The sequence below is a fragment of the Papio anubis genome, chromosome 6, assembly GCF_008728515.1.
Source record: "Papio anubis isolate 15944 chromosome 6, Panubis1.0, whole genome shotgun sequence".
NCBI lineage: Eukaryota > Metazoa > Chordata > Mammalia > Primates > Cercopithecidae > Papio > Papio anubis.
In genome coordinates this window covers 21,930,644-21,944,543 of record NC_044981.1, presented here as the reverse complement: position 1 = coordinate 21,944,543, position 13,900 = coordinate 21,930,644, and the positions used below count along the sequence as shown (strand labels likewise).

The window sequence follows — 13,900 nt, the reverse complement described above, 5'->3', positions numbered from 1 at the left end:
GCCGAGGTGGGTGGATCACAAGGTCAGGAGATCGAGACCATCCTATCCTGGCTAACACGGTGAAACCCCATCTCTACTAAAAATGCAAAAAAAGTAGCCAGGTGCGGTGGCAGGCTCCTGTAGTCCCAGGTACTCGGGAGGCTGAGGCAGGAGAATGGCACAAACCCGGGAGGTGGAGCTTGCAGTGAGCCGAGATCACGCCACTGCACTCCAGCCTAGGTGATAGAGCAAAACTCCGTCTCAAAAAATAAATTAATTAATTAACTTAATTTAACAAAATTAAAATAAAATGATATAGCCACTGGAAAACATTTTGGAAGTTCCCTTTAAAACTAAACATTGGGGCCGGCTGGGCGTGGTGGCTCATGCCTGTAATCCCCACACTTTGGGAGGCCGAGGCAGGCAGATCATGAGGTCAGGAGATCGAGATCATCCTGACGAACATGGTGAAACCCCATCTCTATTAAAAGTACAAAAAAATTAAGCCAGGCGTGCTGGCGGGTGCCTGTAGTCCCAGCTACTGGGGAGGCTGAGATAGGAGAATGAAGTGAACCCGGGAAGCAGAGCTTGCAGCGAGCTGAGATCGGGCCACTGCACTCTAGCCTGGGCGACAGAGCAAGACTCCATCTCAAAAAAAAAAAAAAAAAAAAAAAACTAAACATTGGGATACTACTCAGCAATAAAACTAAAACTGAAACTACTAATGATATACATAACAAGTTGGATCAATCACTATGGAATTATACTGAGTGAAAAAAGGCCAATCCCAACAAGTTACATGCTGTGTAACTCCATTTATATAACATTCCTGAAATGGCAAAATCATACAATTGAAGAACAGAATACTGGTTGCTAGAGGGCAGGGACTAGGGGCAGGGGAATGACTGTGGTTACAAAAGGGCAACGTGAGAGATGCCTGTGGTAACAGAATTGTGCTGTATTTTGACCTTAGTTTTAGATACACAAAACTACATATGTGATAAAATCACATTTAAATACATACACACACACATAGTGTATGTAAAACTGAGGAAATCTGAATAATATCCATGAGTTATATCAATGTTAATTTCCTGGTTGTGATATTATACTCTATTTTGTAAGATGTTACCATCAGGGGAAATTAGGTAAAAAGTTCACAGAATCTTGGCCGGGCATGGTTGTTCATGCCTGTAATCCCTGCACTTTGGGAGGCCAAGGCAGGTGGGTCACCTGAGGTCAGGAGTTCCAGACCAGCCTGGCCAACATGATGAAACCCCGTCTCTACTAAAAATACAAAACAAATTAGCTGGCCTTGCTGGCGTGTGCCTGTAATCCCAGCTACTCAGGAGGCTGAGGCAGGAGAATCACTTGAACCCAGGAGGTGGAGGTTACAGTGAGTTGAGCTCATGCCACAGCACTCCAGCCTGGGCAACAAGAGCAAAACACCAACCCCCCCCCCCCAAAAAAAAGAATCTCTTTGTATCACTCTTACAATTGCATGTGAATCTACAATTATCCCAAAATTTTAAAAAAAAAATTTTTTTTAAAGAGTGAAAAAGAAAACTAGAGTGAGTGGCTATATTATTATCAGAAAAAAGTAGACTTCAGAACAAAGCAAGTTACCAGAGTTAAAAAGAGACACAACAGGCCAGGCGCAGTGGCTCATGTCTGTAATCCCAGCACTTTGAGAGGCCAAGGTGGGCGGATCACCTGAGGTCAGGAGTTCAAGACTAGCCTGGCCAACATGGCGAAACTCCATCTCTACTAAAAATACAAAAAGTTTAGCCAGGCATGGTGGTGGGCACCTGTAATTCCAGCTACTCAGGAGGCTGAGGCAAGAGAATAGCTTGAACCAAGGAGGTGGAGGTTGCAGTAAGCTGAGATGCATGCCACTGCACTCCAGCCTGGGCAACAGAGCAGGACTCCGTCTCAAAATAAACAAAAAACAAAGAGATACAACATAATAATAAAATAACTGATTCACCAAGAAGATACAACAATTATGTATGTATATGCACCTAACAACAGAGCTTAAAATACATCAAACAGAACTGATTTAAAAAAATTTTTTTAATAATAGATAAATCTGACAGGGTGCAGTGGTTCACACCTATAATCCCAGCACTTTGGGAGGCCAAAGCAGGTGGATCACCTGAGGTCAGGAGTTTGAGACAAACCTGGCCAACATGGTGAATCATCATCTCTACTAAAATACAAAAAAATTAGCCGAGCGTGGTGGCACATGTCTGTAATCCCAGCTACTTGAGAGTCTGAGGCACAAGAATCACCTGAACCTGGGAGGCAGCGGTTGCAGTGAGCTGAGATCACACCACTGCACTCCAGCCTGGGTGCCAGAGTGAGACTCCGACTCAAAAGAAAACAAAAGAATAGATAAATCTGCAGTTATAATCATAGGCTTCAACACTATTCTCAGTAAGAGACAGAACTAGTTAACAGAAGACCAACAAGGATAGCCAAGCACTGAATGTCATGTTAACCAATTGAATCTAGTTGAACATTCCACCCAACACCACCAGCAAAATTCATATCCTTTTCAAGAGTAAATGGAACATACACCAAGAGAAACCATAGGGTGAGTCATTTGAAAAACAATAAACAAACACCTCAACTAATTTTAAAAGACTGTGATCATACAATGCATGTTCTCAGGTTATAATTCGATTAAATTAGAAGTCAATAATAGGAAAATCTCCAAATATTTAGAAATTGAAAATCAATAGGTAAACTTCTAAAGTAGTTTCATCTATATGTGTTATATCTGAAATTGTGAAAATTATATGTAATTAAGTCTGTTGTATATTAAAAATCAGGAGAGAGTTAAGTCTGTGGAATTACTGAAGTCATTTGGAAATCAGAAGCTAGGCTGAGTTTGTGCCCACTGTGGTGCTGCCAATATTGGTGTGGGCATTAAGGAACCCTTTGAACCATATTCTACAACTGCAATCTCATACTAAATAAATGACTATTCCTTAACTAGTTGTTCATAAGTCACTTAAAAACTACAGATTTTAATAGGGTCCCTTTCCCCTGTTTTCCTGTTAATCATCTTGCAATTTGTTAATAACAGTGATATGGTTTGGCTCTGTGTCCTCATCCAAATCTCATCTTGAATTGTAATCCCACCCACCCCATGTCCAGGGAGGGACGTGGTGGGAGGTAATTGGATCACGAGGGTAGGGGGACGGTTTCCCCAATGCTGTTCTTGTGATAGTGAGTGAGTTCTCACAAAAGCTGATAGCTTTTAAGTGTGGCACTTCCTCATACACTCACATGCTCTCTCTCGCTCTCTCTACATATATATATATGTGTGCATATGTGTATATGTATCTGTATATATGTGTGCTACAGATATATATCTCTCTGCTGCCACCATGTAACTTGTGTCTTGCTTCCCCTTCCCCTTCTACCACGACTGCGTTTCCTGAGGCCTCCACAGCCATGCAGAACTGTGAGTCAATTAAATGTCTTCTCTTTATAAATTACCCAGTCTCAGATAGTATCTTTATAGCAGTGTAAAAACGAACTAATACAAACAGCAATATTCATTTAAGAATTCAATGCTATAAAACCTAATTAATTCAATACTGAGATTCGACATGCCTTCATCCAATCCGGTTTGTCTAGCTTCCTCTTACCCTTAGATAAGTTTAGACATTCTATGATTAAAAGACTCTCCGTTTCTGAGACATGAACAACTTTCAGACACTTGAGACATACTAATCTCAAGAAATATAAGAGTTGACTTAATAAGGGCATAGGTCAGGATTGAGATATTCTTTTAAATGTATCTGACAAAAGAGAGGTTGGTTATGGTTTATTTTAATGTTTTAAGTGTGTATTGTATCAGTGTTTCTGAATTTTCTAATTTAAAATTCCACTCTCATCTCCAGCAGGTAACAATGTAGTTATTTTAAAGGTAAAAGGAAAATATGCTAAAAACTAAATTGTGAGAGCATTATTAATATACATAAAGTATGCACTGTCACCATGATCTGCATTAACAACAACAAAAAAAAGTGTGTAACACCCATAGCCTCTATCCTCAACTGACATTCATTCAACAAATATTGACTGTCTATCAGGTGCCAGACATTACACAGTCATTGCTCTTGAGAAATACCCAGTTCAGTGGGGAAGACAGACATATAAACAACAATTACAATCTAATATGATATTTGCTATAACAAAGGGGCCACAGACAGAAGTATATTGACAAATGCTTCACAAAGAAGACTTTGAGCTAGGCTTCTGAGTGAGAAGGACAGTGTCCGGGAGGGAGTGTGACAAGAGGAGGAGCCAAGAGAAGGATGAATCCATTCATACGGAATCAAACAGCATGATTTCTTAACAATAGAACTAGGGTACCTTAAACAGAATGAGGAGAGGTAAAATGAGAGAAGGGCTTAGAAAAGACAGTTGAGGAAGGGTCTTAAGACATCCTGGAGGATTTGAGACAGGGGAAAGATGTAATCAGAAATTTCTTCAAAACTCCTGTCTAGGCCGGGCACAGTGGCTCATGCCTGTAATCTCAGCACCTTGGGAGGCCAAGGCAGGTGGATCACTTGAGGTCAGGAGCTCAAGACTAGCCTGGCCAACATGGTGAAACCCCATCTTTACTAAAAATACAAAAATTAGCCAGGCATGGTGGCATGTGCCTGTTATCCCAGCTACTCGGGAGGCTGAGGCACGAGAATCACTTGAATCTGGGAGGCAGATGTTGCAGTGAGCTGAAATCGCACCACTGCACTCCAGCCTGAGTGATAGAGCAAGATTCCGTCTCAAAAAGAAAAAAATCTTGCCTATTGGCAGCATCTGTTGCAGTTCTCTAGCAAGTAATAAAAAGAGACTGAACCTTAAAACAATAGCCATAGAAATAGGAAAGACAAATTCTAGGGATATTTAGATTTAAAAGACTCTGTGATCCAATCAGCTGTGAGGAAGAGTCAAGGGTGGATCCCATCCTCCCACTTAGACAACACTTTAAAGGCAGGGAAGACAAGATTAAAAAGTTGGGTAAAAATAACAGATTCTCTTTGAACACGTTCATATTTAATGTGATATACCTCCTAGGCAGCTAGATGGAGACTTAAAGCAGTACTAAATTTTGGAAACAGCAACATGGATTTTAGGAGACCAAAAAGGCTGAAGGTAAAGGTATAGGAATCAGTGATTTATAAGAGTTGTTGAAGTTCCTGGGGATAAAGAAATCAAACAGCGAAAACATATTCTTATCATTCTTGTCATCTTATAAGAAATGCTTCATTGGCAAGGAGCACTGATTGGAAATTGGCTTAAAGTTTAACTATATGTAGTTTCCCTTATTTCAAAAAGTTTGTCCACAACTGTTCTAAAGTGATCATCATGAAAGCCAATAATTACGCAATGCTCTGCCATCAACGTTTAACCTCACTTCTGGAAGGAAGGATGAGAAACAGGCCTGCCTCCTGCCCGCTCCAGCCTGAAAAGTATTCCAACAACTGAAAAAACAGAGCCCAAGGACAGCAGGCTCTTCTCAGGTGAAGTTATCATCAAAACCACAAGCAATTCTCTCCTGTTTCCCACTCACATCCTCCTCCTTCCCCTGTGTTTTTCTGTGAATATATCTGCATGCCACAAATAGGCTACCAAGTCTTAGAGTAGGTGGTACAAAGGTAAAATACAGTAAATTAGTTAAAAGGTAAATATGGCAAGGACAAATTCTATTGCTTTTTGATATCTCTGAGAAGGCAATGGAAGAGTTAGAACTAGCAAAGACGGTAGGAATTACAAGATCCAAGCAAATAGTTTCCTCTCTTTGGATTAGAGTTGGACATCCAATTGTATAAGTTTTAAGTGTGTAAAACTCCTGCCAGGAGGATTGAGGTGAAGAACGGGAAAGTACAGGAGGATTCCACCAAATTTTAGCTGCTCAGCAGACAAAATAATGTATGACAGGCATGTAGTCAGGGCTCTAGAAAAGTATTTGACCACTGCCAGAATCCAGAAAAACCAATGCTACCAAGCATCTAAAATGAAAAGTACCAGACCAGGCATGGTGGCTCACGCCTATAATTACAGCACTTTGGGAGGCCAAGGCGGGTGGATCATCTGAGGTCAGCAGTTCAAGACCCGCCTGGCCAACATGATGAAACCCTGTCTCTGCTAAAAATACAAAAATTAGCCGGGCATGGTGGCGAGTGCTTCTAACTCCAGCTACTCAGAAGGCTGAGGCTGGGAGAATTGCTTGAACCCGGGAGGCGGAGATTGCAGTTACTGAGACTGCACCACTGCCCTCCAGCCTAGGCAACAGAGTGAAACTCTTTCTCAAAAAATAAAAAAAAAAGTAAAGTACTGAAGCAGGCAGACCACTTGAGGTCAGGAGTTCAAGACCAGCCTGGCCAACACGGTGAAATCCCATCTCTACTAAAAGTACAACAATTACCCAGGCGTGGTGGTAGGCACCTGTAATCCCAGCTACTTGGGAGACTGAGGCAGGAGAATCGCTTGAACCCAGGAGGCAGAGGTTGCAGTGAGCTAAGAAGGCACCACTGCACTCCAGCCCAGGCCACAGAGCAAGATTCCGTCTCAATCAATCAGTAAAATGAAAAGTAGTAGCCTTCTTAGCAGAAACCTCTCATAGCAGAGTGTTGTAAAAGATACTGAGGAGTCAGGAAATGGGGGAAAAAAAAACAGGGTCTGAGAGCTCCAAAGAGCTGAGGCTCACCTGAGCTTTTTGACTTCATTTCTGCATTAAGCAAAGAGCTCCCGCACTATACCACTGGCGTGTCAGGACTGACGTGCGTGGATGGAAAACGACACCTGGAGAGTTGCTCACTTTACCTAACATACAATTCTAAATAAAATGTTTCACTCTTCTGTGAGGTCTTTGATTATCACTAGCGAAATCTCTACAAATATAGAAACATGAACTGCTGCTGTCTGGTTCGGCCTGTCTTTCAGGGGCTGAAAAGTTGCTCTGGAAGCGGGGGCTTTCCTGACTTTGCCCTAAAGGTTTCTCAGACTGCTCTATAATAAAGATGATTGAAAAGCATATTATGTCAACAGATACCTCTTTGGAAGGAGGAAAACAGGAGGACAATACCTCATCCATCAGAAAGAGCCAGACATACCTATAGGGTATGCAAAGCAAGTCAAAAAAAACTTCTTTGTCTGTTTTTTTGCGGGGGCGGGGCAGGGGGAATTTGAGACAGGGTCTTGCTCTGTGGCCCAGGCTGGACTGCAGTGGCATAATCATGGCTCACAGCAGGCTCAAGAGATCCTTCTACCTCAGCCTCCTAGTAGCTGAGACTATAGGTGTGTGCTACCACATCTGACTTTTTTTTTTTTTTTTTTTTTTTTTTTGTAGAGGCAGGGTTTGACCATATTGCCCAGGCTGGTCTCAAACTCCTGAGCTCAAGCAATCTTCCAGAGTCAGCCTCCCAAAGGGCTAGGATTACAGGCATGAGCCACCGTACACCCAGTCTATATTATGTTTTGAAAAGGAAAAATAATTTAGTGTACATCTACTGAGAAAAGAAAAAAAAAAAATGTGCCAGCAACACCCAAGATGATGTCATATCAGCAGCTAGTTTCAGGTCAAAAACAGTACAACAGGAAGCTTGGGACTGAAGACAAGCAGCACCCAGCCCACTGGACCCGCCCCTAAACCAATCACCAGACTTGCTCCCAACCTACACATTCCACCGTGGATAGTGACAAGAACACTTTCCACTGTGGATAGTGAGACAGTAATTTGTATATTCAATTCTGCTATTTCAAAAGCTAGGCTGTGTATATACATGGAAATATCCGGTCTGTCAAGTATTCTATAGCTGAGAGGGTTCCATAAAATATCATCTAAGCACTTTCAAAATACAAAAAGTTAAATTCTTTTTAGCCACTCCATTTCTATCACTGCAGTCTCCAACCCTGCCAGGCTATGAAAACTGAGGCCAGTAATGACTTTACTCTGCCAGAACATTGAGTTGCAATCAAGGCAAGGATAATCAACTGCAAACAGAAGAAATCCATTAGAATCTAACATTGAAAAATTGGGGAATTGGGAATATTTGCTTTTAATGCTTACTCTTGGCCAAACCAATTAATACCTATGTCTATCCACAAAGCTCTTGTATAAGTTGTTGGGTGGAGGGAGGAAAATCACCATCACCATCATCACTACTGCCATTCATCATCACCACTGCCATCACCTCCATCACCACCACCATCACTGCCACCATCACCATCACCATCATTACCACCACAACACCACTGCAATAAAAAGTATGCATTTCTGGCTGGGTGCAGTGGCTCATGCCTGTAATCCCAGCACTTTGGGAGGCTGAGGCGAGTGGATCACGAGGTCAGGAGATCGAGCCCATCCTGACTAACACGGTGAAACCCCGTCTCTACTAAAAATACAAAACATTAGCCAGGCATGGTGGCAGGCGCCTTGCAGTCCCAGCTACTAGAAAGGCTGAGACAGGAGAATCCTTTGAACCCGGGAAGCGGAGCTTGCAGTGAGCCGAGATCACACCACTGCACTCCAGCCTGGACAACAGAGCGAGACTCCGTCTCAAAACAAACAAACAAACAAACAAAAAGTATGCATTTCTGCCCTCCAAAAGGCCACAGAAGCTTCCTTTCTTAGGAAATTGTACTGCTATATTTGCTGTTTTTCCTTTGCCCTCCTAAAGCTATCACCACATAATAAGCATCCTTTCAATAAAAGAAGAATAGGAAGAGGTCAAGATTGTTCAAGGATTCTAGGGCCCTGGTGATAGAAGACAGAGTGAATTTATGGCCCAAATGAAGTGTTTTTATCTTTGCATGGGAGAAAGATACTGTGACTAGTAGAGTGAGATACTAGAAAGAATGCAGCCTCTCTAACTCACTATCATTTGTAAATTCCCTTTCTGATTTCATAACAAATATCACTTTTCCTTCAGGGCCATTGGAAAAAAAAAAAAAAAAAAGAATCACAGTGATAACAAAGGTGCCATTATTTCTGGTCGCATTTTCCTGTTAATAATCACAGTTATAGTCAACTAATCCCTGGGTTCTCACATCACTAAATAAATATTACCTGATGGCAAATATTAGTATCCCCAACTTTGCATTCCAAAGATGTCAAGAAACCTATTGGAAAGTTCAAATCTCAGTAAACAAGGCCAAAGTCAAAAAAAAAAAAAAAAATCCCCTATTTCCATTATTTCCTAGTTTCAACATAAATGTCTGTGTCTATGGCTCTCAATGGAATTTTCTACCAGGCACATCAGTGGTCATAGTGGCCATTATAATCCTATCCTACTTGACATAATAAATTTGATTAGTAGAAGTTCATAAAAACAGAATCCTGGAAGGGATTCCTGGATCAGAGACTATTAACCCAAGATTTGTTAATTATAGGAGGGCATGAACATCTTTTAAGTTACAGTTTCAAAATTTGTGTACATGCACAGTTTTCTCTGGAAAAATCCCAGAGCTTTCCTAAATTCTCTGGGACTCATACTGTTCTCTCCATTTAAGAATCACTGACAGCAAATTAGTCACTCTCAATTCTTACTGTACATCAGAAGAGTCTCTGAGGAACTTTCATTTAAAAACACACTTCCCCACCGGGCGCAGTGGCTCACACCTGTAATCCCAGCACTTTGGGAGGCCAAGGTGGGTGGATCACTAGGTCAGGAGTTCGAGGCCAGCCTGGCCAATATGGTGAAACATCGTCTCTACTAAAACTACAACAATTAGCCGGGCGTGGTGGTGGGCGCCTGCAGTTCCAGCTACTCGGGAGGCTGAGACAGGAGAATCACTTGAACCTGCGAGGCAGAGGTTGCAGTGAGCACAGATCGTGCCACTGCACTCCAGCCTGGGTCACAGAGCAAAACTCCGTCTCAAAAACAAAACAAAACAAACAAAAACAAAAACACACTTCCCAAGGCCAAGCCCTAAACTGACTAAATCACAATATTGGTAGACAGAGCTTAAGCACATGAAATTTTCTAAATAACTTTTTTTAAAAGGCTTTCGAGTGACTATTATACACACAGAGGGTTAAAAAACACTGTGTAGCTTCAATTGATTAGTCTTTTTATTTTATATAATCACTGAACTTTATCATTGGAAGAGATCCTAGATATTGGAAAACTAGCGCACTTCTTTTACAAAAAGAACCAGATCTGTTAATTAACTCGCACAGGATCATATGGCTAATTAGAAACAGAACCAAAATATTCTGCTTTAAACATATTTTATAAAACTACATTCAAATTTTTATTTTTTAAAAATCATAAAATAGGGTTTACCAGCCTCTCTACTAAGTCCCCTAAAACTATCTCCTGAATTTCTTCTTTAACAGAAAAAGTTCACCATCTTTTGTAGTTCATATGCAAAAAGTAACCTACATCTGCATAAAATTATTTTAAATATCACAGATGAACCATATTTATAGAGATAAACCATCATGGGTAATAAATTATGATAAACATACAGTGAAGATTGGTTGACCCCTTTATCAACTGAGTGAGAAGTTCCTGATTATCAAAATTACGGCTCACCACAATTTTTTATACTTTACTTTCTAGCTGTTTTATTTTATTTTTAATTATCAAAGCAAAGAACGAGAGCATACTTGCCCCCAGAAAAGGGTGTAAATAGCCAAGGCATCTCATGTCCTTCAGGAAGGTATTTACATGTCCCAAACCAGGAAGGATAGGCCCCTTTAATGGTAGATCAAATGACATCTATTTATCCTAACCAAAGACCTTTAAAATCCAATTTGAGTTGAAGAAAGAGAAAGAAGGAGGTGACTTTTCCTTTGTTAAATTTCACAATAAATTTATATCCAGACTCAGCAAGTGCTTTTCAGTGGCTTCACAGTAGCTGAGATAATTATAATACTGACCTCTTGATGTATGAGTCCCCATTGAGAGAAGTCAGCTGAATCCCAAGGACAGCATTCCAAGGCTATGGAAAGAATTCTTTCAGGACACACCCACTGAATGACTTGGTGCAGGCAGGATTTCTCCCTACCCCACTGAAGGAGACAGAACAGAGGGGAGAGGAGAGGAGCAGGGTTCACTTCATTGACAGGGACCCAGGCAGATAAGTAGTAAAAATAGTTAACATTCAAATGCTTACAATATGCCAAGAACCACTCTAAAGATTCTGTATTTACAATCAACGTTTCAGCCCGTGGACGGCATATGCCTATGTTCGCTTAAGATTGTAACGGAGCTGTAAATTCCTACTGCCCAGTGATGTCTTGATGATCCTGACCTGTGTAAACCTAAGCTAACGTATATGTTTGTGTATCAGTTTTTAACCACAACAACAAAAAAGTTTAGAAAGTTAAAAAAAAAAAAATCTGAAATGGAAAAAGCTTACAGATATAAGGAAAGAAAATGTTGTATAGCTGTACAATGTGTTTGTGTTTTAAGCTAAGTGTTTCTAGAGAAGAGACACAAAATTTAAAAGTTTATAAAGTAAAAACAACACAGTAAGCTAAGGTTAATTTATTATTGAAAAAAAGGCACATAAATTTAGGATAGCTTCAGTGTTTCTAAAGTCTACAGTAGTGTAATGTCCTAGGCCTTCACAGTCACACATCACTCACTCACTGACTCACCCAGAGCAACTTCCAGTCCCGCAAGCTCCATATGTGCCCTAGACAGGTGTACCACTTTTCTGAAACAGAGTCTCACCCTGTCGCCCAGGCTAGAGTGCAATGGCGTGATCTCGGCTCACTGCAACCTCCGCCTCCCGGTTCAAATGATTCTTCTGCCTCAGCTTCCCAAGTAGTTGGGATTACAGGTGCCCACCACCATGCTCAGTTAGTTTTTGTATTTTTAGTAGAGATGAGGTTTCACCATGTTAGCCAGGCTGGTCTTAAACTCCTGACCTCGTGATCCACTCGCCTCAGCCTCTCAAAGTGCCGGGATTACAGGTGTGAGCCACTGTGCCTGGCCCCACTTTTTATCCTTTATGTCATATTTTTACTGTACCTTTTCTATGCTTAGATATGTTCAGATACACACATATCTAGCATTATGTCATAAATACCTACAATATTTTGTACAGTAACGTGCTATAAGGTTTGTAGCCCAAGAGCAATAGGTTGCACCATCTAGCTTAGGTGTGTAGTAGGCTACACCATCTAGGTTTGTGTAAGTATACTCGATGATGTTTGCACAATGACGAAATTATCCAGATTTCTCAGAACCTATCCCTGTTGTTAAGTCACTCATGACTGTACCACCTCCCGTGGATTACGAATTCTTGTTTGACCCCTCATAAAGCCTAGGACAATGCCTTAAAAAGAGCAGGAACTGAATAAGCATTTTTTTTTTTTTTTTGAGATCGAGTCTCGCTCCATCACCCAGGCTGGAGTTCAGGGGCGTGATCTCAGCTCACTACAACCTCCAACTCCCTGGTTCAAGCGGTTCTCCTGTCTTAGCCTCCTGAGTAGCTGGGATTACAGGCACGCACCACCACGCCCAGCTAATTTTTGTATTTTTAGTAGAGACAAGGTTTCACCATGTCGGCCAGGATGGTGTTGATCTCCTGATCTTGTGATCCGCCTGCCTCAGCCTCCCAAAGTGCTGGGATTACAGGCGTGAGCCACCGTGCCCAGCCTGAATAAACATTTGATTGAAGTGGAAAAGAAAAAATTCTAGAACATTAGTTCCAAAAAGCATAAGGATTTCCTGCAGTTAACAGTACTTCACACAAGCACTGAGTAATGCCATACTCTAGTTTTGTGATCATTTCTCTTTCCATATCTTTACCGCTGATGGAGGCAGAGTGCCTAGTCCTGGGCATGGATATATATGTTATTTGTGGAGCAAATGAGTGAAGAGAGGGGAAATCATCTTCAAGGTAACTACACATTTTTATATTTATCCTTTGTGTTTCCTCCTACTAAAGTGTTAGTATCACGAAGACAGGAAGTTGTATCTATTTGTTCACTATTACCCACAACAATGCTTAGGCAAAAAAGGAATACTCAATAAATACTTATTGCATTTATGTTATTGAAGGAATAAAATGCTAAGTCAGAACACTGTAATCCCAGTACTTTGGAGGCCAAGGCGGGCAAATCACTTGAGGCCAGGAGTTCGAGACCAGCCTGACCAACATAGCAAAATCCTGTCTCTACTAAAAATACAAAAAATTAACCAAGCCTGGTCGCACGTCTGTAATCCCAGCTACTTGGGAGGCTGAGGCATGAGAATTGTTTGAACCTAGCAGGCAGAGGTGGCAGTTAGTTGAGATTGTGCCACTGTACTCCAGCCTGGGTGACAGAGTGAGAGTCCCTCTCAAACAAACAAAAAAAAAAGCTAAGTTAAAACAGAGTTCTGTGCTAGGTCCTAGAGCTGGAAGGAGAATAATGCATCATCCTATACAGTAGAAAATAACTCAATCCCAGCATTGCTAAATGTTGATGTGATTAACACTGTGAAGGATAGCTTTTCTGATAGAACTTATTTTCATATAGGTGATAGTAACACTACAGAAGCACACTCAGGCCAGGCACAGAGGTTCACGCCTGTAATCCCAGCACTTTGGGAGAACAAGGCAGGCAGATCATGAGGTCAGGAGTTCAAGAACCGCCTGACCAACACTGTAAAATCCCATCTCTACCAAGAAATATAAAAATTAGCCACACATGGTGGCACGTGCTTGCAATCCCTGCTACTCGGGAGGCTGAGGCAGGAGAATCACTTGAGCCCAGGAGACGGAGACTGCTGCGAGCCAAGACCCAGCCACTGCACTCCAGCCTGAGCAACACAGCAAGATTGTGTAAAAAAAAAAAAAAAAAAAAAAAAAGGCACAATCATATGTATTCTTTAGTGAATGCTCTCTGAGTCCTGTGATGCCAATATAAGTCGCCGGGAAGAGGAACCCCTTCGCTGTAACG

General features: G+C 41.4%; 1 long non-coding RNA gene across 26 annotated transcripts in view; it reads right to left on the bottom strand.

The window, feature by feature from the left end:
• Positions 1-13,900, bottom strand: part of LOC110743051 — a 553,234-nt gene that overhangs the window by 285,213 nt on the left and 254,121 nt on the right. Inside the window, exon 7 of one of the 26 annotated variants that reach the window (XR_004184217.1) lies at positions 10,886-11,017. The exons of the other annotated variants lie outside the window; for them this stretch is intronic. This is a non-coding gene — a long non-coding RNA (uncharacterized LOC110743051). The remainder of the gene's footprint in view (positions 1-10,885; positions 11,018-13,900) is intronic. 26 annotated transcript variants of the gene reach the window in all.